Raw genomic sequence first — 21,184 nt, 5'->3', positions numbered from 1 at the left:
CCTTTTGCAACCGGATATGTCTGTCACATATTGGCCTCATAAGCCACCAGCGCGCCTGTAGCAAATGTGGATAGTGCCTTCCCAAATCTTCGTTTGCGAAGCCTAGCCATGACAGGCTTGGAGTAAAGTAAGAAAAAAATTCATGTCCTACAGAAGACAAGAGTATTTTAGCATTATCTGAACCTTTTGTCAGCAAAATAAGATACAGAAAATGGTAAACAGTTTGATTTTGAGGAATAGGGCCTGTTTTATAATGAACACCTATATGAACTTTTGCAACATTGCAAAGAGTTATCGGCCACAGATACTTTATGAACAAAAACTTCTACACTTGAATAGTTTCACTGCTGTCAACGTGAGCATTATTCATGCTTATGTCTGAAAACTTTATCACTTGCTTCTGCATTTCACTCGCAGCAACTTTCATTTTTACCATAGCGTCATCAAAATTGTGTAAGTTTTAATCCCAAAATGAAACAGAATAAAATTATAATAAATGAAGTAAATGGTAACTGAGGTTACAGATAATTAAGAGTATTCTGGACACCCTTAGGGTTAGAAACTTCACATTAGAAGTTAATTTTTTGGCTGCGGGACAAGTACAAAGAGCTCAGAGATCTGATAATTCCTGCATTGTGGACATTTTTCAGATAATTTTTAGGGTGATTTTTAGACTGTGGAGGACTGTCTTGGGCATGTTCTTGTGGGAACTCACAGTGTGTTTATTGGTGCAAATTTAACTCATGAAACAAGATAGCTCTGTTTATTGAAAGAAAGGATTATGGTGAGAGATCTTCTGTTGCTGCTTTTTAAATTATGTTGTTTTCCTCTATCCTAGGAACAGTAAGAGGATATATGCATCCTAATTTCTTTATCAAAATTGCTTCCTGAGCCCATCATTCGTCTCATGTGGAATTAAGAGAGTAGTGCTCCATCACCCATCTGGCACAGCAACTGTAATGCCTCCACATGGAGAAACCCAGTACCCACACAGAGGATCGAGGGAAGGAAAAAACCCAAACCACTATGCAGTGTAAACCTACCCCTAATACTCTGTCTTAAGAGAGAGAATCTACTCTTATAACACAATTTAACTCTCTAAAAACCGTAATACTGAAAGTTACAAATAATTATTTAATACTGCAGAAATTTTTCACAAAACTCACATAAATGTGAAGACTGGATACATTTCCATAAAAACTAATATCACTGCTTTGTGAAGAGAAAATCACATATCCAAACCAGCATTATTTCTAGTGAAAGTACAAGGCACTTCTAGATTCACCAAAGAAATTATAAAAGTTGGCTCTGCGCATAAAATTGCACCTTTTGCAAATCCTGTCTGACTGCTGTCTCAGCACCAGTTTTAAACTGCATTTTCATTAGGACAGCATTAAGCCATTACCTAACACTGGCCCCTATCATCCCCTTTACTCCAGATGAGACAGGCTCTAGGTATCAGACCAGTGGGACTCACAGAAACTCCTTCAGCACAAAATTCTCGGTGCTGGCTGCCTGGTGTGTAACAGTGATTGAAAAGCCCTTCTAGGCTTCATGCCTGCACTACATGCAGCCTTGAGCTTAAGATCTCTGGTCAGGCAGAAACAATCAGAAGGAAAAGCCAGGGAGCTATGCCTAACCCAGCAGCCAGAACATCATTTTAACCCGTGCCTGACCCTGTTGCATCTGCCCTTACTGGCACTGCGTGTCGACCCACACTCGTTAGCACCTTAAAGCTCATTAGTTACAACACAAGGTTACTAATTCAAAACTTAATTCTTAGTTCCCCTAGCAAGTGAAATTCTGACCCCTGGTAGTTGTCCTGTATTTATCCATAAACCAGTTACTCTGTCATGAGACCCAGTTTCAGCACTGGCTCAAATCCACCTCCAGTGGCTTCCCAAGTCTCTTCCCAGTCCTAGCTATGTCCTTGCTGTCCTGAGTTTTTCACTGTCACATTCCAGACAAGCTAGAAAGACTGGATTCAGACAAGAGGTCCTTGTCTGATTTATTCATGTGGAAAGCTTTTCTCCTGCATGGAGATATACTTCTGCAGCGCTTGACATGTCTGAACGCTAATTTCAATCCAGCAATATACTGATTTTCCTCTAATCTGAAATTCTTGGCAACTAAAAGAGCCTAATTAGGGTGTTTCTGTTGGCGCTGGTTGTTATTCTGTAAGGGGGAAACATATTTCAGTTGTATGGAGTTCAGGCTCCTTAAACCCTGCCAGTTAAAACACAGATTTGAACCTAACTGAGCATCCTCTCTGGGCAAGGGAACTAATTTTAAGTCCAACATTTTGATACAAAACTAGGCAAGCAGCTTCATATGGAGCTGCTTCTTGGCTCTCATCTGCATTAATCTTAACCCTAACATTAATCTTAGCCTTAATCACAGGCCGGCAACTGCTACCACTACAAGCAGAATAAACTCGTTGAGTCCTAAATGAAAACTGTGATTCCATTTTGAAAAACAATAAAAAATCTGATTTTGAAGCCCCTCAGCTCAAACACTGGCCTCGATTTCACCAGTAGCCCTAACCTGAGGCTTTATTTCACTAGTCCTCTACAGGACATAAGCTAGAACCCTACAACTGTCTGTTCTTAAACCTGTGTAATAACCTTAGTTTATAATCTCCCGTCATCTGCAGCAAAATCTCACCTGCAGTCCTTGAAAAATGCGTGCTAAGCATCTTTACTTTCGGCACCTCATTAAAGGAGCCAAATAAATCGACTCAAATGAAAAGAACCATCTATTTTGAAGAACCTGCCTTTCAGACTCAACAGTGTGAACAACCTGAGCAGAGGGAGCAAAAAAAAAAAAACCCCAACTTGCATTTATCTAAATGGTTCCCCTTCCCCCAGCAAGTTTCCACCTCTGACTGAAGGACACAGGTTGTCCAGCCGGAAGGAAGTTCTGCCTGTGCATCCCATCCTGCTGAGGTCTCTCCATCACTCAGCTGACAGCTCCCTCCTCGCTCCTGAGAGCTGAGCCAGCACCGGGAAACGTTCGGATCTGCCCTCCAGCCTTACATAGCATGAACAATACCAGCTGCTTGGGGTCAAACAAGTGACTACTTGGCAACTTAGCCTGTCTTCAGGTGATTTCTCACTGGAATTTTTTTCTCCTACTCTTGGCAATTTAAGTAGTGCTGCTCAGGCCAGCTGAGAGACACGTGGCTGTAAATTTTTTTAAAATGTAAATGAAACTTCTTAGTTCTTTATACAAGTAAAAACCCAGGTTAGAAAAGGTCAAGTGAATCATTAAACAGGAGAATCACAAAGTATAATTATTACTGCTAAAAGCACATATCCAGTGTTGTTTTTCATGTTTAACAGGAAGCTTTTAGGTGTAAGATCTTCCAGGCAGCTCCATTCACTAAAGTAGAATCAACTTCAGGCAAGTATACAAGCATTTTGAAGTGTAAGATCACCTGAGTTCAAGAATGAAAAAAGTAATTTAAATACTAACAGTCAAGCCAAGTCAATTTGAAACATGGCAAGTGGGGGAAGCGGAGCTATATAGATTGGACTCCTGGATTTGCCAGGGAGGATTGGCAGAAAATACAACAGTCCTTAGATGTCCTTAGGAGTCCTTAACTGCCCCGCTCCCCATAATCCTAAGGATCCATTCGAACATCTCAAAGTACGGATACATTTTGATCTTTCTCTATTACTCCAGGAACATTTCTGGTGATTGACTACCTCCTGGAGAGTTGCATTGTCGTGGGAAGCCCCAGAACTGATGGCATTGCAGAGATGTATGGACAGAGAAGATATCAGTACTCTTATTTGGTCAATAGATGGGACCTATCACCTCTTCAGAGGTGGGACTGTTGCTTTCTGCATCTGATGCCCAGCTGATTTTTTTTATGTGTATCACAGCTTTACTCATGGTAAGGTGGGCATTAATGCCCTATTTCTTTTGCTACAGCTCATTTTCCATCCTTTGTAAGTATTTCAACCACTGGCTCAAATGACGTTAATCATTGTACAGAGAAAATGTTACACATGCCAGGTTCAGACTGTTCCAGTCAACCACGGTGAAATGGTTCATTGTGGTAGTAATGCTAAGTTTACTTTGACCTAGTTCATCACTGAATAATGCATGAGGACAAGATCATCCAACAGAAAGATAGTAGGCAGCACAAACTTGAACATTAAGGAAGACTTGGTAGAACTTTAGGTCACTATGGACACCAAATCTGTTCAATGGGGAGTGTCCTTTTTGGTACCTCTTTCATCTTGGAGGTGGAAACACTTCCCATTGAGATCAAAGGGAGAACGTTACTGACGTTCACTATAGACACCTAACATCATCAGAACTTTAGGTTTAGTTAGATGAAAAATTTTGTCCACATGAAAAACCAAACTGTGGTGAGTACCACAGCTGAACTCAACAGTTTCCTGGATATTGCTGGGATTAGCAGTTAAAGCCAAGTGCAATGCTTAGATGCCAGGTGCTTGGTGTCTTTGGACTTAAAACAGCCCAACAATATTTCCTCATACAGGGCTACTTTTCAGTTTGTGGTTTCTGCTGAAGGGGGTCACATTTTGATGTGAATTAGGTAATACATGTGTGCTGCTTTAAATGAATAACTCCCAGTTGGAAAACTGCCATCACAAAGCTCAGTTAGCAAGCTCCTCCTTTCTTTTGAAAACAAAACTTGTAGGATAGGACAATACCTAAAAGGTGCCCATGAAGCCAAACCCCAAACAATGGTTTCCCTCATGTATAATCAGTTCACAGTAGCTGTTGTGGCAAACCCTTTAGACAAAGGAAAGATCATCTCTCTATTGCATTGGTGCAACTTATCTGCCCTTCCAGATTTAAGAGGCAACAGATATACAAGGTCATATTAAATACCCAAAGACACATCCAAAACTTGGTACCTTTTCAAAATTCTCTATGTCACTTCTGACTCATTCCAACATGTTATTAATGACCATTCTGTTAGTGAAGATCTTGAAAGAGATTTTACATATGATGAATTTTAAAAGAGAGATTATACAAAAGTGCCTATAAATTAAACAGACAATGACAAAGGACAGTAATGTTAGAGGGAAGAGATAACTCGGAAGACAGAATAACAAACAGTTGACAAAATACATGAACAAATGGTTTGGAATGTCTTTAATTTTTTTTACCTTTGAGAAAGGAAACCTGGACAAGGAGTTCTGTGAGGAAAAGCAGACATGACAAGCACAGATAAGGAGAAAGATGGGAAAGGAGTTACAGAAGAGCAATCAGGAAGGGAGGAAATCATTCTGGGAGAAAAAATAGAGAGTTACAATTAACAGGAGTAATAAGAGACGTGAAAGAGAGAAAATAGGGAAAGGCAGAAATCAGCAATCCTGACATATCCTGAAAATAAGAAATGGCAAATTGACAGAAAGCTGTCCAAAGTAAAAAAAACAAAACAAAACAAAACAAAAGGATCAAATACAACTCTGCTTAGAAGACCCCAAAAAACCTTTACACTATTAATACTGCTATTGGCCCCAGAGTTTCTGACTCTTGCTAACACCAAGTGAAGGAGTGGGAGGAAAAGGCATTTGACTCCCCCTTGGTCTCAAGCCAGCCAGCAGCACTGCAGAACTTCTACTCTTTTTTTGTTTTATTTTATTTTTTTTTAAATTGTTTTTACTACCAATTACAAATCTTTTTCATTGTGTCTTTTCTGGGGGAAATCTGTGTTAATAACCCACTTTTTTAATCTGTAAATTCTTCCTCTTGCAATGCTTACCTTTCTTTTTTTTTCATTATCAAAATTATCTTCGCTAATTGTGTCAGCTTCTGAGGCACCAATTATTCTGCATCACCAGATTGGACCTTAGTTAGGAATTTTGTATATAACAAACATTTAAAATTACTAATATATTGTGTAAATCACTAGCTTCTACCTCCACTTTCCCTTGCTATATTGAGACTAGATTCTTCACTGATTTCTGTGGGTGGTTTTTCTTGTTTGGCTTATGATAGAAATCTCTAAGTGGAGAGTCTGTTTCTTTAACTGTTTTTTAACAGAAGTAGAATATGTCCTAAATCAGTTAAATGACAGTCAACATTTTCCTTCTTCCTGAGGATTTCTAATAACTTTGTTAACCTCTAAAATTCTACTAAAAACCTTATGTGATTTTCCTGCTTGCCAGCACTCCGTGAGCTACCCCATTGAGGTCCAATGTGCAGTCAACGAGTTTCTTTTTCAAACACATCTTGCCCTGAAACTTCAGGCTAATTGTAGTTTTTCCCCATTACTCATTTGCAACAACAAAGGAGCTCAGCAGGTCTGTGGGAAACTGAAATAAAATGGGAAAGAGGCCGAGATGGAAATATTTCAATTGAAAATCTCTCCTCAAAAATGAAGGATCAATTGCAACCCAGTTGGAGATATATCAGTTTGTTAGTTCTGTATGATACCTGATATTTCAAAAATCACAAATGAGCAGATGTTCCTTATCTGAGAGAAGTGCTGGTTTTTTTCCAAAATAGCCTTCCATGACAAGCACAAGATCTGGGGAAATATCAACTTTTACTGGTTCTTATAGTAGTCCCTCTGGCTACGTCTGCTCCAGGAAAAGAATTTTGCCTGAAAATTCTTTGGGTCCAAGTGAATTGGGATGGCTTATGTCAAAGCTAGACAACTGCTTTCACTCTCCAAAAGCAGAGATTCCAGGAGATCTGCCTGCAGGGATCGGCCACTCTGGCTGTTAAACATCCAAAACACCAAAATGTGCCCAGGACTTGTTTGGGTACACCACTGTTTGTAAAAGGATGAATTGATGCCAAGTAAGGCTCTGTTTACTAGCACAGACATTCACACCCTAGTGCTTAGAAATGTTCCTGGCATGCTTGGATTTAGTCATATAGACACAGCCTGGAGGAATAACAGCGTTCCAAGGGAGTCCAAACATTAGAGATGTGTTTTATGACCCTTATGTAATGTAGATCTTCTCTTACTGGTGTCCTGGAATACCCAGTGGGAGTAATTAACAATATAATGGCACTATTCTGTCTTTGTGTAACACAGAAAGGAGGGAACAAACAAATGTGGGGTGTTCTGACTAAGCCACGCAGTGGAGGCATCAGAAATTTGTAAATAATAAAAAAATGTTATTGATGGAGGCTATTACACAGGCCTGTTCAATCAGTCCAGTGATAAGATTGTTCCTGTTCACCTTCAAAGAAGTTGTGAAATTTATCATCGTATTACACACAAAACTTTTCTTTCGTGGATCCAGAAAACATTCCAAGCCACCCACACCACACACGTTCTCACAGACTCTATAAATTTTGGGAGAGTGCAAGTTCAGATCCATTCCAATTGCCAGAAAAACACCAAAAAAAGAGGAGCAAATATAAACCAGAACAAAAATTTAAATAAAATACTTTGGAAGGTTCCCTTATCCCATTGTATTCCAGTAAATTATGCATGCTTTCCTGTGTGTTTTGGCACCAGAAAAAAACACAAAGCTGCCTCTTATTCTGCAAACACCAGGAATATAAAAGTCCTTTATAACAAGTCACTTGAGCTCTGCTTTGAAACTTTTCAAGCAATTCATGTCATTCTGACACCCTGTCACTTCAAAGTGAGAATGTATCATTTAATCACAGGAAAACCGGTTTGTTGAACTGGGCTTTACAAGGTATGACACAAGTAAGTGCTGTACAGCATCCTTCAGGGTTCACCTTGATTTTTTGTTCAGAAGTAGAAACACTTCAGAGAAATGCTTTGGCAAATACCTTCTTTGTGCAATCTGGAAACATTTCTAGTATGAACAAAGACGTGCACATATACGGTTTGTGCCTGAATGTGGGACCGATGGGAAATGACTGAAGAAGAAATAAGATTTACTTAGTGGATCATCATCCTTGAACTCGTTAACAACAAAAATTAAATTATTTTCTACCCCCACTCTGGTTGATTGGAATGTTCTGCGAAATGCAATTGTCAGAAGGACTGGGTGATTTTTGAAAGGCAGGCTGCAATCGGTCTGGCTGCCATTCAAATGTATATTATTGTTTCAGAATGAGCAAAGAACATGATGAGGCCATGTGAGGCCAGCAAGAGGAGAGGAGGGAAAGTTTGGATTAGAGGTTTCCTGTATGGAAAACATCTGCACTGGAGCTGGAGATGCTGTGCTTTCACTGTGGCGTGGCTTAGATATTTATAGGATTACATGAGCAATGCAGCACCCATTGCTCACCCAACCTGTGCTTTGGGTGACCCAGGAATGCAATAGCATGATCAGAAGCATGTCCCCTTTTCCAAAGGCAGTTACTCTATTTGGTGGTGGCTACTCGAAACAAGCTTTTGAAACAAGTGCATTTTATCGTCATAAATATCAGCTTCCCTCCGAAAAATAAAGGCATGTAAATTATTCACTTCATAATTCATTCAGGATGGATGCTGGAGGTTTTCACAAAATGTAATATTATAAACTGAAAAGAATTTTTTATTTTGCTAAAAATTGTACCTTGTCAGCTCTAGTGACCTTGTGGGGCAAATGGTATAACTAAGTTTACGTATTTAAGAACTTTTTGCATGTATACCTCACACCTAAAGTGGACCAGCAAAAGTTAACTCACTTAACTAAAAAAATCCAACAGTAATGGAGTCCATAAAATGGGAGAAAGAGAGATGTAAACCCCAAAATTTTCCAAATTTCTCTTAACGAAGGTGTTAACTTATTTTAAATTACCACAGTGCTCATGTTTTCCATGTCATAGATAACAGATTTCATAACTGGTATAAGCACTATTTAGTGAGCATGCTTGGGAAGAACATGTTGAAAACCAAAGTAATTATTCACCTCATCCTGCTGACATCCTGAAGGGCTCTGTGCTCCTAAAGAGCATTTTAGTTTTTATCCCTCTCACTCAGGCACTCTTCCCCTTTCACCCCAGCACCTTCCCCCCCATCCGTGCCAAACACAGGCTACCAAAGTCACAGGAAAAACAGGTAACTTGTTCAAAGTTAGGCAGCACATAATTTCCAGAAAACTATTCTCCAATTCTGTAATTAAGTAAGGACAGGACAGGCAAGATGCTCTTATGCTGTAGGAATTGCCTTCGGAAAAACATGACTAAGAAAATTTTATAGTAGTATAGTTAACAGAAACAAAGACATAGAAGAAAATACAGAATATCAGAAGAAACTTTTTCTGTGGCTGGATATGATAGTTGACCACTCTGATATTAGCATCCTGTTTGCAGTTCTGGTGTTTGTCCTATCAGAAAGGTCCATAAGAGAATTACAACATTTCAAGAACTGGAAAACCAACCTTACAGAATAAGCATATCAATGGAGATCCAGTGAACTGACATATCAAAAATATGCTCAGCAGGAGCTTGATCATAGTCTGTAAGGAGGAAAGAAGCAAAGCATGTTTAATTTATCAGATAAATGCAAAATAAGATCTAACAAGTGACTTTTAAAATGTTAAAAAATCAAAATAAACAAAAATTAGTAATAAGAATTAGCTATTAGTATTGCTTTTCATTTTATGACACATATTCAGGTCCTTGGAGACTTTCAAACAGGGCTTGGTATCTCCTAGAGCTGATAAAGCTCTGGCAGAAATGGATTTGCTGCTAAGTGCTACTAAGCTCACTCTAACAGCCAGAATTATCACATTATTCACTTTTGACCTTACTTTATGCATAGACAGTGAATCCCAAATAAACAGCAAGATGCAGTCTGTCCAACAGGTGAACCGCAAGAGCCTGAAGGAACACCACACACGTGTCAAAGGACAAGGTCACACCTTAAAGAACAGCATTAAGAAGATGTTGCCTAAAGAAAACTCAGGGCAATTTAATTTTGGAGGTAAGGTGAGGGAAGGTTTTCCTGATGCCTCTCAGACACTGGGGTTATAAGTTACACGTGCTTCTGCTCTTGACCCAGTGTTACAATTTTATAATGATGTCCATCCAATCCCTGAATCATCCACCCCTGACCTTTACCCTATTCCACCCCCTGACCTGGGAATTGGGTCTGGGGTTGTATCAGGACCCTCTCTTCATCATCTTCCTCTTCTTCAGAGCACACAGTGCACAGAGTCCTCGGTTATATTTTGCAGTTCAGGCTAGGGATCAGATGCTCTTAAACAGTAGAAGACCTACCTTGAAATGAAGACTAAATATGCTAAATGGAATTTAAGGGGGAATTGATATGGGGAACATGGAATGGGGTAAGAGAATTGGGGATCTGTGTAGCTACTGTGCTAAAGGGTGAGGGAATAAATGCAACTGCTTCTAAAATCTACATTTGCTGTATAAATACTTCTAAAACTTATAAAAATTAGAAAAATCAAAAAATCAAAAAACCCTCAGGCAACAAGGGAGCAGGGCAGGTGTTGGCCATTCCCATGCTTCTGTCTTCCTGAGGTGGCAAAGACCAGGTGCCCATTTCCAGGGAGGATAACCACACGGTGAGGGGAATCACAGAATCATAGAATCAGCTGGGTTGGAAGGGACCGCCGAGATCATCAAGTCCAACTCTTGATTCAACACCACTGCGGTTGCTAGACCATAGCACTGATGCCACATCCAGTCTCTTCTTAAAAATCTCCAGGGATGGAGAATCCACCACTTCCCTGGGCAGCCCATTCCAATGGCTGATTACCCTCTCTGGAAAGAAATTTTTTCTAACATCTAACCTAAACCTCCCCTGGCACAGCTTAAGACCGAGCCCTCTTGTCTTGCTGATCATTGCCTGGGAGAAGAGACCAACCCCCACCTGGCTACAACCTCCTGTCAGGGAGTTGCAGAGAGTGAGGAGGTCTCCCCTGAGCCTCCTCTTCTCCAGGCTGAACAACCCCAGCTCCCTCAGCCTCTCCTCATAGGACTTGTACTTGAGTCCCTTCACCAGCCTTGTTGCTCTCCTCTGGACCTGCTCCAGCCCCTCCATGTCCTTCCTGAACTGAGGGGCCCAGAACTGGACACAGTACTCAAGGTGTGGCCTCACCAGCTCTGAGTCCAGGGGAAGAATCACTTCCCTGGACCTGTTGGCCACACTGTTCCTGATCCAGGCCAGGATCCACTGGCCTTCTTGGCCATCTGGGCACACTGTTGGCTCCTGTTCAGCTTTCTGTCAATCCAAACTCCCAGGTCACTTCCTGTCTGGCTGCTCTCCAGCCACTCTGTCCCCAGCCTGTAATGCTGCATGGGGTTGTTGTGGCCAAAGTGCAAGACCTGGCACTTGGCCTTGTTGAACCTCATCCCGTTGGAATCAGCCCTACTCTCCAACCTATCCAGGTCCCTCTGCAGAGCCCTCCTGCCTTCCAGCTGATCGACACTCCCCCCCAGCTTAGTGTCATCTGCAAATTCGCTGAAGGAGGGATGTAAACAAGGCCTTCCCCCCAAAGCCATGAGATGATGGCAGAAGGAGTAGCCGGTTCCTTGTGTGCGAGCGAGGTACCGGAGAGAACCTCTCCGTTCTTTTTTCCTGCTGCAGACAAGAGAGGCAGAAATCCGTTCTGAGCCAGAGGCCTGTGGCCTCATGTGACCCTGGGAGGAGAGGACACGGAGAAGGAACCTTGCTAGACAGGACTTGCCAGTGAGTGCAGTCAGGGAGAGATTCCGGCAGCCCCTTGAGCGCCTGCCAACTCTGCAGCCTGAGCACTGCCTCAGACACGGAGAGAGCTCAGGGATCCCAGGGTGTTGGGAAATGAGATGGATGCAGCAAGCCATGATATAGTTCTCTGCATCCAATTTGTTTTGGGTTCTCTGTGTCTAATTTGATTTACACAGAACAGATATTCTTCTAAGAACGCTGCTGAATTCTTTCTAGCTGAGACAAACTATTTATATGAATTGCATTGTTCTGGAATGATCTACTAAAACCTCTTGCATTCCCTTTTATTATATATGACATTTACATACTATACAATTTCTCATTAGTAACATGAAAATAAAATTTAAGATTGACTCCTATTTTAAATCTTTATTGCCATTTGCCATTTTGGCATCGTCATTCTACAAAACTGATACACGTGCTCTCAGGTTGGAAGCATTTTTGTTTATGTGGCATGAATTGTTGTTTTGAATCATAAAATCCTATGAGGAAATCTCAATTTCTTCTCTAATGGTTTCCACTTTAAAAACCAGGTCATTTCCAATATATAAACATTCTCTCTGACTTTGGTATTGTCTTCTAGGATGAAATACTACCTTGTGTGTTTGGTAAGATAATCTATTCAATTTCAAATAATCGACAGAGCATCATATTCCCCCAACACTGGATTACTCAAGACCAAACTGAAATCTCCACTTGAATTATCTTTGCATTTGAATTTAAATTTATCTCCTTAGGAAGGTGCAGTAACAAAGACTGGAAAAACAGCATGGCATCTAATTTTTACTTTGTTAAAAATCAATACATGTTAGTTTGTATCTGGGATCTTAAGACCACTCTTTATGTGCCTTATCACACTACTTCTACAAATCTAGGGACTTATGATTGCTCTCCTTTTGCATAAATTATAACTCTTGTCCTGAAAAAAAGAAAACAAGAGCAGATGTAACAGTATTAGAGAACTGCCTGCTGATTTGGTACAATTTGGGTTTGCTCTACAGCTCCTCCACATGCAGCAAGTGTAACCATCGGAGCCATTTCCTCTTCTGGAAGTCCCGCAGATTGCAACCTAAAAGGAGCAGAAAGTTCTTTTCTACCCGTGCTCTGCAACGTGTCATATCATCACACAGATTTGACTTGCTCTGACTACTCTTGATCACATCTGTCTGTCTTCTCTGGGGTGAAAAATGTGACTCTGGAGAAAACACATTGGTAAAACTGGAATGGAATCTCACATATTATAGGTAACTGTTTCTGAGTTTAGTCATGGTAGGTTGAGAGTTTTAACTCCTGGATGTTAGAAAATGACGTTATTTCCTCGATCAGAAAGAGGAAGACTTAAGAAATAAGAGTGGACAAGTTTTTATAAAAGCATATTCTTTAATTTAGCTTAACTATAGAGACATGCAAATATTCTCTGTTTCTCATCACTGATAAAAGAGGATAGAGGGCTTCTTTTTTGAAGCTTGTTTATTTAGTGGCATCACTTGTTTTCCATGGCAGATGTTTCCCTGTTTATTTTTCATGGAAGCACTTATTTTCTGCAGCTTGTTCTGTTTTGAGTGAAAGACTGAAGTGGAATTGTCTGTGACCGGCAGACAGCAGCAGGAGGAAGACCTCTGCTTTCTCATTATCCATTTGTAAATCAAACCTATTCATTACATTTGCAGCCTAGGAGAGGGGAGAGTGGAACTGAAGAAAATATGGATTAGGAGATGAAACAAAACATTGTGCAATCTGGTCTCAGTTCTTAAAGGATCAACATCCCTTAAACCTGACAATTGGGATGATAAAATTCCTGCAGAGATTATTTCTTTGGTTTATCCTACCAAATCAATCATTAGAATGCATTGTTATCTTGGTCAGCTTTTGCTACCTGAAAAAAATGCAACTTGTTAAATAAGGCATACAGAGTAAGGAATAGCTGGGTTAAATAAAAAAAAAAAAAAAAAAGGCTTTGTAGTCAAAGTATTCTAACTACACTGGAAGAGTGTATAAATCATTAACAAGAGCCTTCAGGGCTAGCAATTTGTCTACATATGACTAGGACACTTAAAGTTGTCCTTAAATAACAGCAGAGAATGAATACTGGGACAAAAAACACCCAGCCAATGCTTTCCACCTAATACAGCTCAGGAGAGTGATCTCAACCTTCTTACAGTAAACCTTTTAATGGAGCAAGGCAATGGGCTCTTCCTGTGCTAAGAACAGCAGGCACAATGAGTAAGAAAAAGCAAATGCAACAAATCAGCAAGATGTTGAAATAACCTTTCCAACGAGGAAAGAATGTGACATAGAAAAAGCCAATCTAAGTGAAAGTATCTGTTGCATTTTCAGTCTTGGTAGCGGGTGGTTCGAGCTGAAAGGCTGAAACCATCCTCGGCTCCACAGTCCCTCTGGTTGGCAGCAAGCACGAAAGAGCACAAGAGCTGCACAGCCCAGACAAAGGTAGGCCACGTGTCCCACCTGAAGGCCAGCACAAGGCTCACAGCTTCCCTGGATTTAAGCTGGCACAGCCAGCACTTGAACAATAACTGTCCCAGCTCAGATGAGAAGCACTAGAGCTTAATTCATGCAGAGCTGTGCCCAAACCCTGCCTGTTGGCTGCCCGAGGACAAAGCTGTCATTTGTTCTCCTGCACTTCATTGGCTTGTCTGGAATTACCACATGGGTCATGGTGTTCTCACTGAAAATTCATCCTAAGTCTCTTGGAGTGTTGGCTTCCAAAGTATGATATCTGCAGAAAGAAATTTGAGTGGTCTCTCCAGAAGGCCATGGGCTACAGAAGCTGGGAAAACCCCTCTTCAGTGACCTCATCTCTGTGGACTCTTCCTGCCTTCTTCAGCAGGATGTGAAGAGACTCCTTACATGATGTTATCACATGCCCTACCAGAGCCAGAGAGCCACATCCTGATCTCATCAGACCTCTGCATAAAACCCATTGTGTTCCCCTCTTTGCATGTGCATTCTCTGGATCCCTTGAATCCTGTAGATGGGAATACCTAATCCCCCCCTCTAAAATCCCCAAAGGTAAAAATGGATTTTTCCCATGAGGTAATTCCTAAGACCCCAAGATTGTCAACCTGGGTTGACATCCTTGCGAAACCCTCTAATTGTAATAGAACGAATATGTAAACCCTCTGTTAAATGTGTAAACCCTAAACCCTTTAAATATGAAGTTGTAAATCCAATAAACAATTCCAATTTCTTGTCTCCAAACTGGGATTGTGTTAGTTTATTGACCTCTGCACTGGAGACCTCTGAAAAACCCTCCTAATGCAAACCTGCTAAACATTTAGGGACAGAGATGTGCCTGTCACAGGACAATTATGCTCAGAGTACTTAGATAAGTTCGTCAAGCACTTATTTGGGTTGAGGTGGAAGCTCCTAAACCCTGTTATCACAGGAAGGCTTGGAAGGCACGACAGCTTTGTTTTTACTGCAGAACTGGGCTCCCCTGCTCTCTACTGCCTTACTTTCTTTTTGTCCATATAGAGCACACCTTACATATCAAAATATATATATTTTTTTTTAATATAAAAGATACAGGAATAAGTACCTCCATTAGGGCATCATCTGGCATTGCCTGGGTGGCACATCCCTTGAGTGAAAGTAGAACATCCACATTAATGCTGTATTTCATTATTTTTAGAACTATTGGAATTCACATCCTCCATGGACTGTTGCAGAGAAAGATACCACGAAGTCCAAAACAAAGTACTACTCACAGTACAAAGAGTTATTTTGCTTGTGTTTCAGCACTTCTTGTGTTTATGTGGACGGTCGGATCATATTAGTTACTTAATAAGATAAAACTGAATTGGAATTTATTGGATCCAGAGGGATTTCTGGTTTCCTTAAAGCGTCAAGTGCATTCACTCTTTAAAACTGAAGAAAGAGGAGAATGACATTCATGATCCTATTGGGATCTGCCTTTCTTGACACAAACCAGCATTTTTCTGATGGTTATCTACCTCTTTAGCTTGAATTAGTTTGGTCTCTGCAGTGGTGTTTCATGCTCACTCGTCACTCTGAGGAGTCCAAGTGGTGTTTTAAGGCTGGAGAGGAGGCAGGTGTAGTTCTTGGGTTTGGGACACAATTTAGCACACTAAAATGGCTGTCAGCCCTGTGACTGTCATTGATTGTTTCCAACAAATGCATGCTGTTTTTCTTACTCAGTGAACTACTGCGATTAATTACAAAAGGACTAATAAAACTGGTATCATGACTGAATGTCTTTCAAAATAGCATGCAATTGGTCAGTCACATGTTGTTTCTATAAATGCAGAAAATTAGCCAATGAAGTCCATAGCATTTGTTGCATAGCATTTGATCCATCAGATTATTTTAATGCTATTTTAAAAGACCTATGACATTTAAATAAATTAATCTACAAATTGTGGTACGTACGTGTAGGTTCCACCAGTTTTTCGTTCACGGCTTATATGAGATAGTATTGGAAAAAATAGGATAATAGAGTACAATTTTAAGAAGTGTGTTCCTGGAATGTGATCCTATTCCTTTTTTTCCCCTATTCCTCCTCAACCAGTTGACTCTATTCAACTGATCTTTTAATGAAAATCTTGGTAATATACAGCAAGGACTTATGTTTTGCAAAACTTGGACATATGCTAGAGCATATTCTAGAGGGCACTCCGTAATTTTCTGTTACTCTCTGACACATAAATGCAAGCTGTATGTGTATGTCCAGATTTCTGACATTTTTTTTCTCCTTTAAAGGACATTTCAACTAAAAACTGCTGTGTTACACAAGTATTTAGTGTCACTTTGTAAATATGAGACCACAAAATAGGTGATAAAATAAAAAACTAACAAGGAACAATACTTTTGAAATCTAAAGATCATATATATTTTTCTGAAATAAAGCAAATTTCATGTAATTAGATTTTCTTTCTGATGAAACTGCAGTATGAGGACATTTATGATTTCTGAAGGTTGAAAATAAAGATGGACATAGAGGGAGATGCTTTCCAGGCTCACACCCTTGTTATTCTTCTGCTTTGCACATCTAAAGACTGTACTTAATTTCATCTGAGTCTTCTTTCTTCTGCTCTCAGAAACGGAGATGGTGCTACCAGCTTTCTGATAAAAGAGCTGATAGAAACTAGCTCTCACTTCTTTTATCAATAAATTGATATTAAAGATCCATTATCCAGTCCTTTTGCTGTAGCTGCCTACAAGTGCCAAAATATGTTCTGTGTGCAATTTCATTACAGTCAGTGACAAAAGAAAAATACTTCCTCCTTGTTTGTCTGATTTTTGGGGTCATGTGCTGGCCACACTGTGGATTTTTGGTGTGCAAATATGTGGTGCCAACATAGAGTGGCACGTGAGTGCTAATATGCCCTCACAACTTTTATAAACAGATTTAGTTGCATGATAATATTGTGAACTAGGTATGGAATTTCTTCATTATCATGAGCAGTTGTTTGAGTCTGTAAATGTGTTTTGGAAAGATGTTGAAGGAACTATTATTCAACTATAGGAAACAAACCTCTAGTTCTACAGTGTCAATAGGTAATTAATGCTATTTCTTTTTGTGCACAGCTGTTCAGTACCTACCCTTGCTTCTATATGGCCACCTGCTGTACGTAATATACCCATGCAACCCACATGAATGTATTCCCGTTTCATACTAGCAGCTCGTTCTGTATATCTGTAGCAATGGAAAAATGATTTTGTTTTGTTTTTTTAGGTTTCTCTGCATGCACAAGGACTAACAGTAATAGGTGAACAGATTTGTTCTGTTAATTTTGGACTTGCTTGCACTCAACACTATATAAGACAAGTTTAGAGAGCGTTTTTATGCTGCATAAAATATTTTCTCTTTTAAAAGACAGAAGAATGCTAAGCAATTAAAGCACATTACTGTAGTATTTTAAATATTGTAACACAGACCTGAAATAATTGAATAGTTCTGAAACCAATCGTGCATTCCCCACATTTCCTTTTCTATTTTTACTTTATCAGCCTGATGCTTTGTCCCCTGGGAAAGCCTGTTTTATTGTATTAATCAGGGAATTCTTGCCTTAGTCAAACAGAGATGTGTGGAATGACTCATATTTCTTTTTTTTTTGTAGGGAGGAAAGCAAGCAAGCAGACACAAGTGTGAAGTATGTTTTCATTTCTTCTGACCCCCTTTTTGCTAGTTAATAGATTTGGTTTGTATGTATGCATATAAGGTAAGAGAGAAGAGAATGAAAGTCCTGAACCTTGCAGCTCTTGACTGCAGAGAGTTGGTGGAAAACATACTAAGGAAAAAAACTTGGAGTTCCTTTATAACTCAAGTCCTTGATAGGATATTTTTAGAATGGGGGAATAAATGAAAGCCTAGGGAAAAAATAAGACACATTTGATAATAAAATATAAATATTTAAATTTATGACCTTTCAATGCAGTTTTCAATAACTCTATACTAGGAATGACAAAATCTGTACCACATCATTCAAGGAGTGCCCAGAGTTAGTAATTAGTTCATGAAAGAAAAAAATACTCTTTGACTTTACTTTTAAAGAGTACTGGGAAATGCATTTCAGCAGTGGACCACTTCACTGGATTAAACTAATTTACAATGTACGTCTTAAAGGATTTTTTTTTCTTAATTCAGAAGAGGAAGTGATTTATGAAGTATTTATAGGTTTTTATGGCATTAATTCAGGTAGTTCTCTCTTACAGGTTCATGCAAGGCTTCCTTGTGGATATGGAATTTTACCTGACTGTGCTTTAATAGAGGTAGCCTGGTTAATGTGCAGAGAGACAGATTTTCAGTAAAACCGAGACATCAGGGGAGAAGTTCTGGATGTCCTGACAAGAAATGTATTTTATATCACATATATATTGCATTTCAAATTGTGACTTCTTAGCTTGGGAATTATTTTTCAGGTTTTTTTAACCATGTATTTCTTTTCTGAATTAGTGTGAAAAACTTGCTTTACCCTTATTGATCCATTTCTCTTTAATCTTTCACTTTTTTCTATTCTACTATTTCTTAAAATGTAGAGGTCAGGATGCCCTCCCAAGCTTTTTCTTGGTCATTGACTTACTTCTCTTTTGCAATCGGACATGTCTGTCACGTATTGGCCTCATAAGTCACCAACGAGCCTGTAACAAATGTGGATAAAGCCTTCCCAAATCTTCGTTCGCGAAGCCCAGCCATGAGTGACCTACTTCTATATACTTCTGAGTCACACTGCTCAAAAGCATATACCCTGAGATCTCACTTATCTGAATTTTGCCTTATTATTAGAATACATGTCTCAACTATCAGAATATATGTCCAATGCCCCTACAACAAACTCTGTACCTGACTTCTCGAACAGGTTAGGCCCACATGAATGTGGGTTCACACCTCTGCCAGTCAAAGCTGACACCTCTGAGGTTTTTGAGGCTTAACCAGTTGTGTCTCTCAGGAGTAATTTTCTTGCTGAAAGCCAATCAGGCTGCAAAGTGTTTTTTCCCCGCTTATGTGACTAAAACTTCTCTGTGAGTTGGAAGCTCCTGTGCTATATATAGCCTGTGAAGGTATTTAAACCATGTGCATGATCTTGCATAAAAAAAAACCCCAACCAACCAAACTAACCCAAAAAACCCTCAGATCATATCTATCTTGTTGCTATTTATATCCTCTTGGATGATTTTGTTAGATTGTGCCTGGCTACGTTCACTCTACTGAGAGCTGTGTCATAAGCCTTTATGGGAAGTCACAAAGATACATAGGGCAAAGATTCGTGTCCTTTAGCATTTATATTCTAATCATATTTTTCTAATTCAAAATACAGACGTATCTCAACAAATTAGGCAAAGTTAAGTGTTTCTTTGCTAAATCCCTGCTTCTGTGAAGCTTGCCAGACAATCAAGTATATGAGAACTGTCACATTAACACAAATTAAATTTTTCTTTTCCTTTGTGGACAGCTAATGCACCATCAGGAGCTCAGCTCAGCACAAGCCAGAGGTGCTTGTCCTGGTCAGAAAGATCTCCAGAGCTTGGAAGCACATACAGGAATGGTAAGGCAAAAGGGAAGCTTCTGGCATGAACAGTTCTGAGTGACCAAGATTTATTATTCATCTCACAAAATTGTGAGATAAATAAAACTACCATTAAAAGGTAAAAATGAAGGCTAGCTTTAATTCAGATGACAGAACAGAAAGAGAAGAAAAGATGTAAGCCAAATGACCTGAGTTCTGTTTAGGTATCATAATTGCTTCAAGCAGTTGAACTGCATGATTGAAAGAAATTCATAGGATAATATTTTTTATTGATATAATTCCTCTCTGAGTTTAATCTCTGATCTCTAAGATCTCTGTTCATTTTGGGGGAAAATTACAGACTGGAGAATCCAAATATCTACTGCTAAAAAGACTTGTGAAACAATTTTCTGCTGTGGTGACAGAGCAAAGGACAGAGTGAGTGTTCCCCTAACAGTGAAAAGGTAGCCGGGGACAAAGAGATCTCATAATCTGATGGTTGTATGCTGAAATGGTTTATTCTTTAAGGAGTCTAGAGTTTGCAGGATTAACACTAGTATAGAACTGTCAGCAAATAGCATCCCTGACACTATAACTAATGAACTTGGCTGTTTCATTTTATAAGGAAAAAATTGTATTTTAATTAAAATAGTCTGGAGAAACTAAAATTGCAATAAAACGCTGTTTAGAGAGGAGGCTGTGAGAGTGATCGAACCAACTGCACATAAAAATGTAACATTTTGGCCCTTCAAACGCTCAGGAAATAGGCAGATATGTTCTGGGCTGATTACAGTGTTACAGTTTACAGCATGATACTGATAAAGCTATCACAGATTTACACCAGGGAGTGGAATGAAGCAATTTTGCTCATCTAATTAGGCTAGTGAATAGCAAGAAATACTTGGGAAAATGTCTGTTGGCAGTTGGGTCATGGATGCTCACACAGAATGTGATCATATTCCTGGGACAAGGGGTTCACCAACAGAAGCTGCCCCAAGTTTTAGCTCCAGCACTGCCAAGGGGGGTGCTGTGTGAGAGGCACGGGTCGTAGGCAGCACGTTTCTGTCCCAAATAGAAACAATCAGCAACTGGTACAACAGCCACTATGTATTATATCTAATCAGTGCTCCGCAGATGGACAGAGCAGATTCCCATCCTGAGCACCTCTCTGCCATCTTTCCATAGCTCCTGCCTGTGTATCCAGTGGATAACTTTGCCATTGCTCCCAGGAGCCTGGCACAGAACGACTTGACAGATGTTCTCACGCCTACCTTTGTTTACCAATTTAAATCAAAAAATCCAGGGCAGGGAAGCTGCCTTCCAGCTGATCATCTGGGTTTAGGGAAAGCAGGAAACTCCAACTTCAGGACCTGTTCAGTTATGTGAGGCAAGAGTGTGTGCTGATCCACAGTCATTTTCTTGGCTGATAGAAACACAACTGCTGTGAAAGATTCAAGGATCATGCAAATTTTAGCTGTCCTGTGCATGTCTGAGCAAAATATTACCCAAATGAATGATGGATTACCTTTTCAGCCAACAATCTTGTCATGCAAGCTGTTGGAGACCTTGGTATGAAACACTACTTTACCAAGGAGGGTCTTCTACCAGATTTGTA

General features: G+C 39.8%; 1 long non-coding RNA gene across 1 annotated transcript; it reads right to left on the bottom strand.

Annotated features, from left to right (window-relative positions):
- Positions 1–12,397: 12,397 nt before the first annotated feature.
- On the bottom strand, positions 12,398–20,984 carry LOC113958093. The gene is made up of 3 exons (XR_003531418.1): positions 20,841–20,984; positions 18,315–18,406; positions 12,398–12,650 (listed from the first exon to the last, which is right to left on the bottom strand). It is a non-coding gene; the product is annotated as an uncharacterized LOC113958093 (long non-coding RNA).
- Positions 20,985–21,184: the final 200 nt, after the last annotated feature.

Source organism: Corapipo altera, unplaced genomic scaffold (assembly GCF_003945725.1).
Source record: "Corapipo altera isolate COAL_440 unplaced genomic scaffold, ASM394572v1 81, whole genome shotgun sequence".
Classification (NCBI taxonomy): Eukaryota; Metazoa; Chordata; class Aves; order Passeriformes; family Pipridae; genus Corapipo; species Corapipo altera.
The sequence above is the reverse complement of the archived record's forward strand: the minus strand, read 5'-3'. Positions and strand labels throughout refer to the sequence as shown.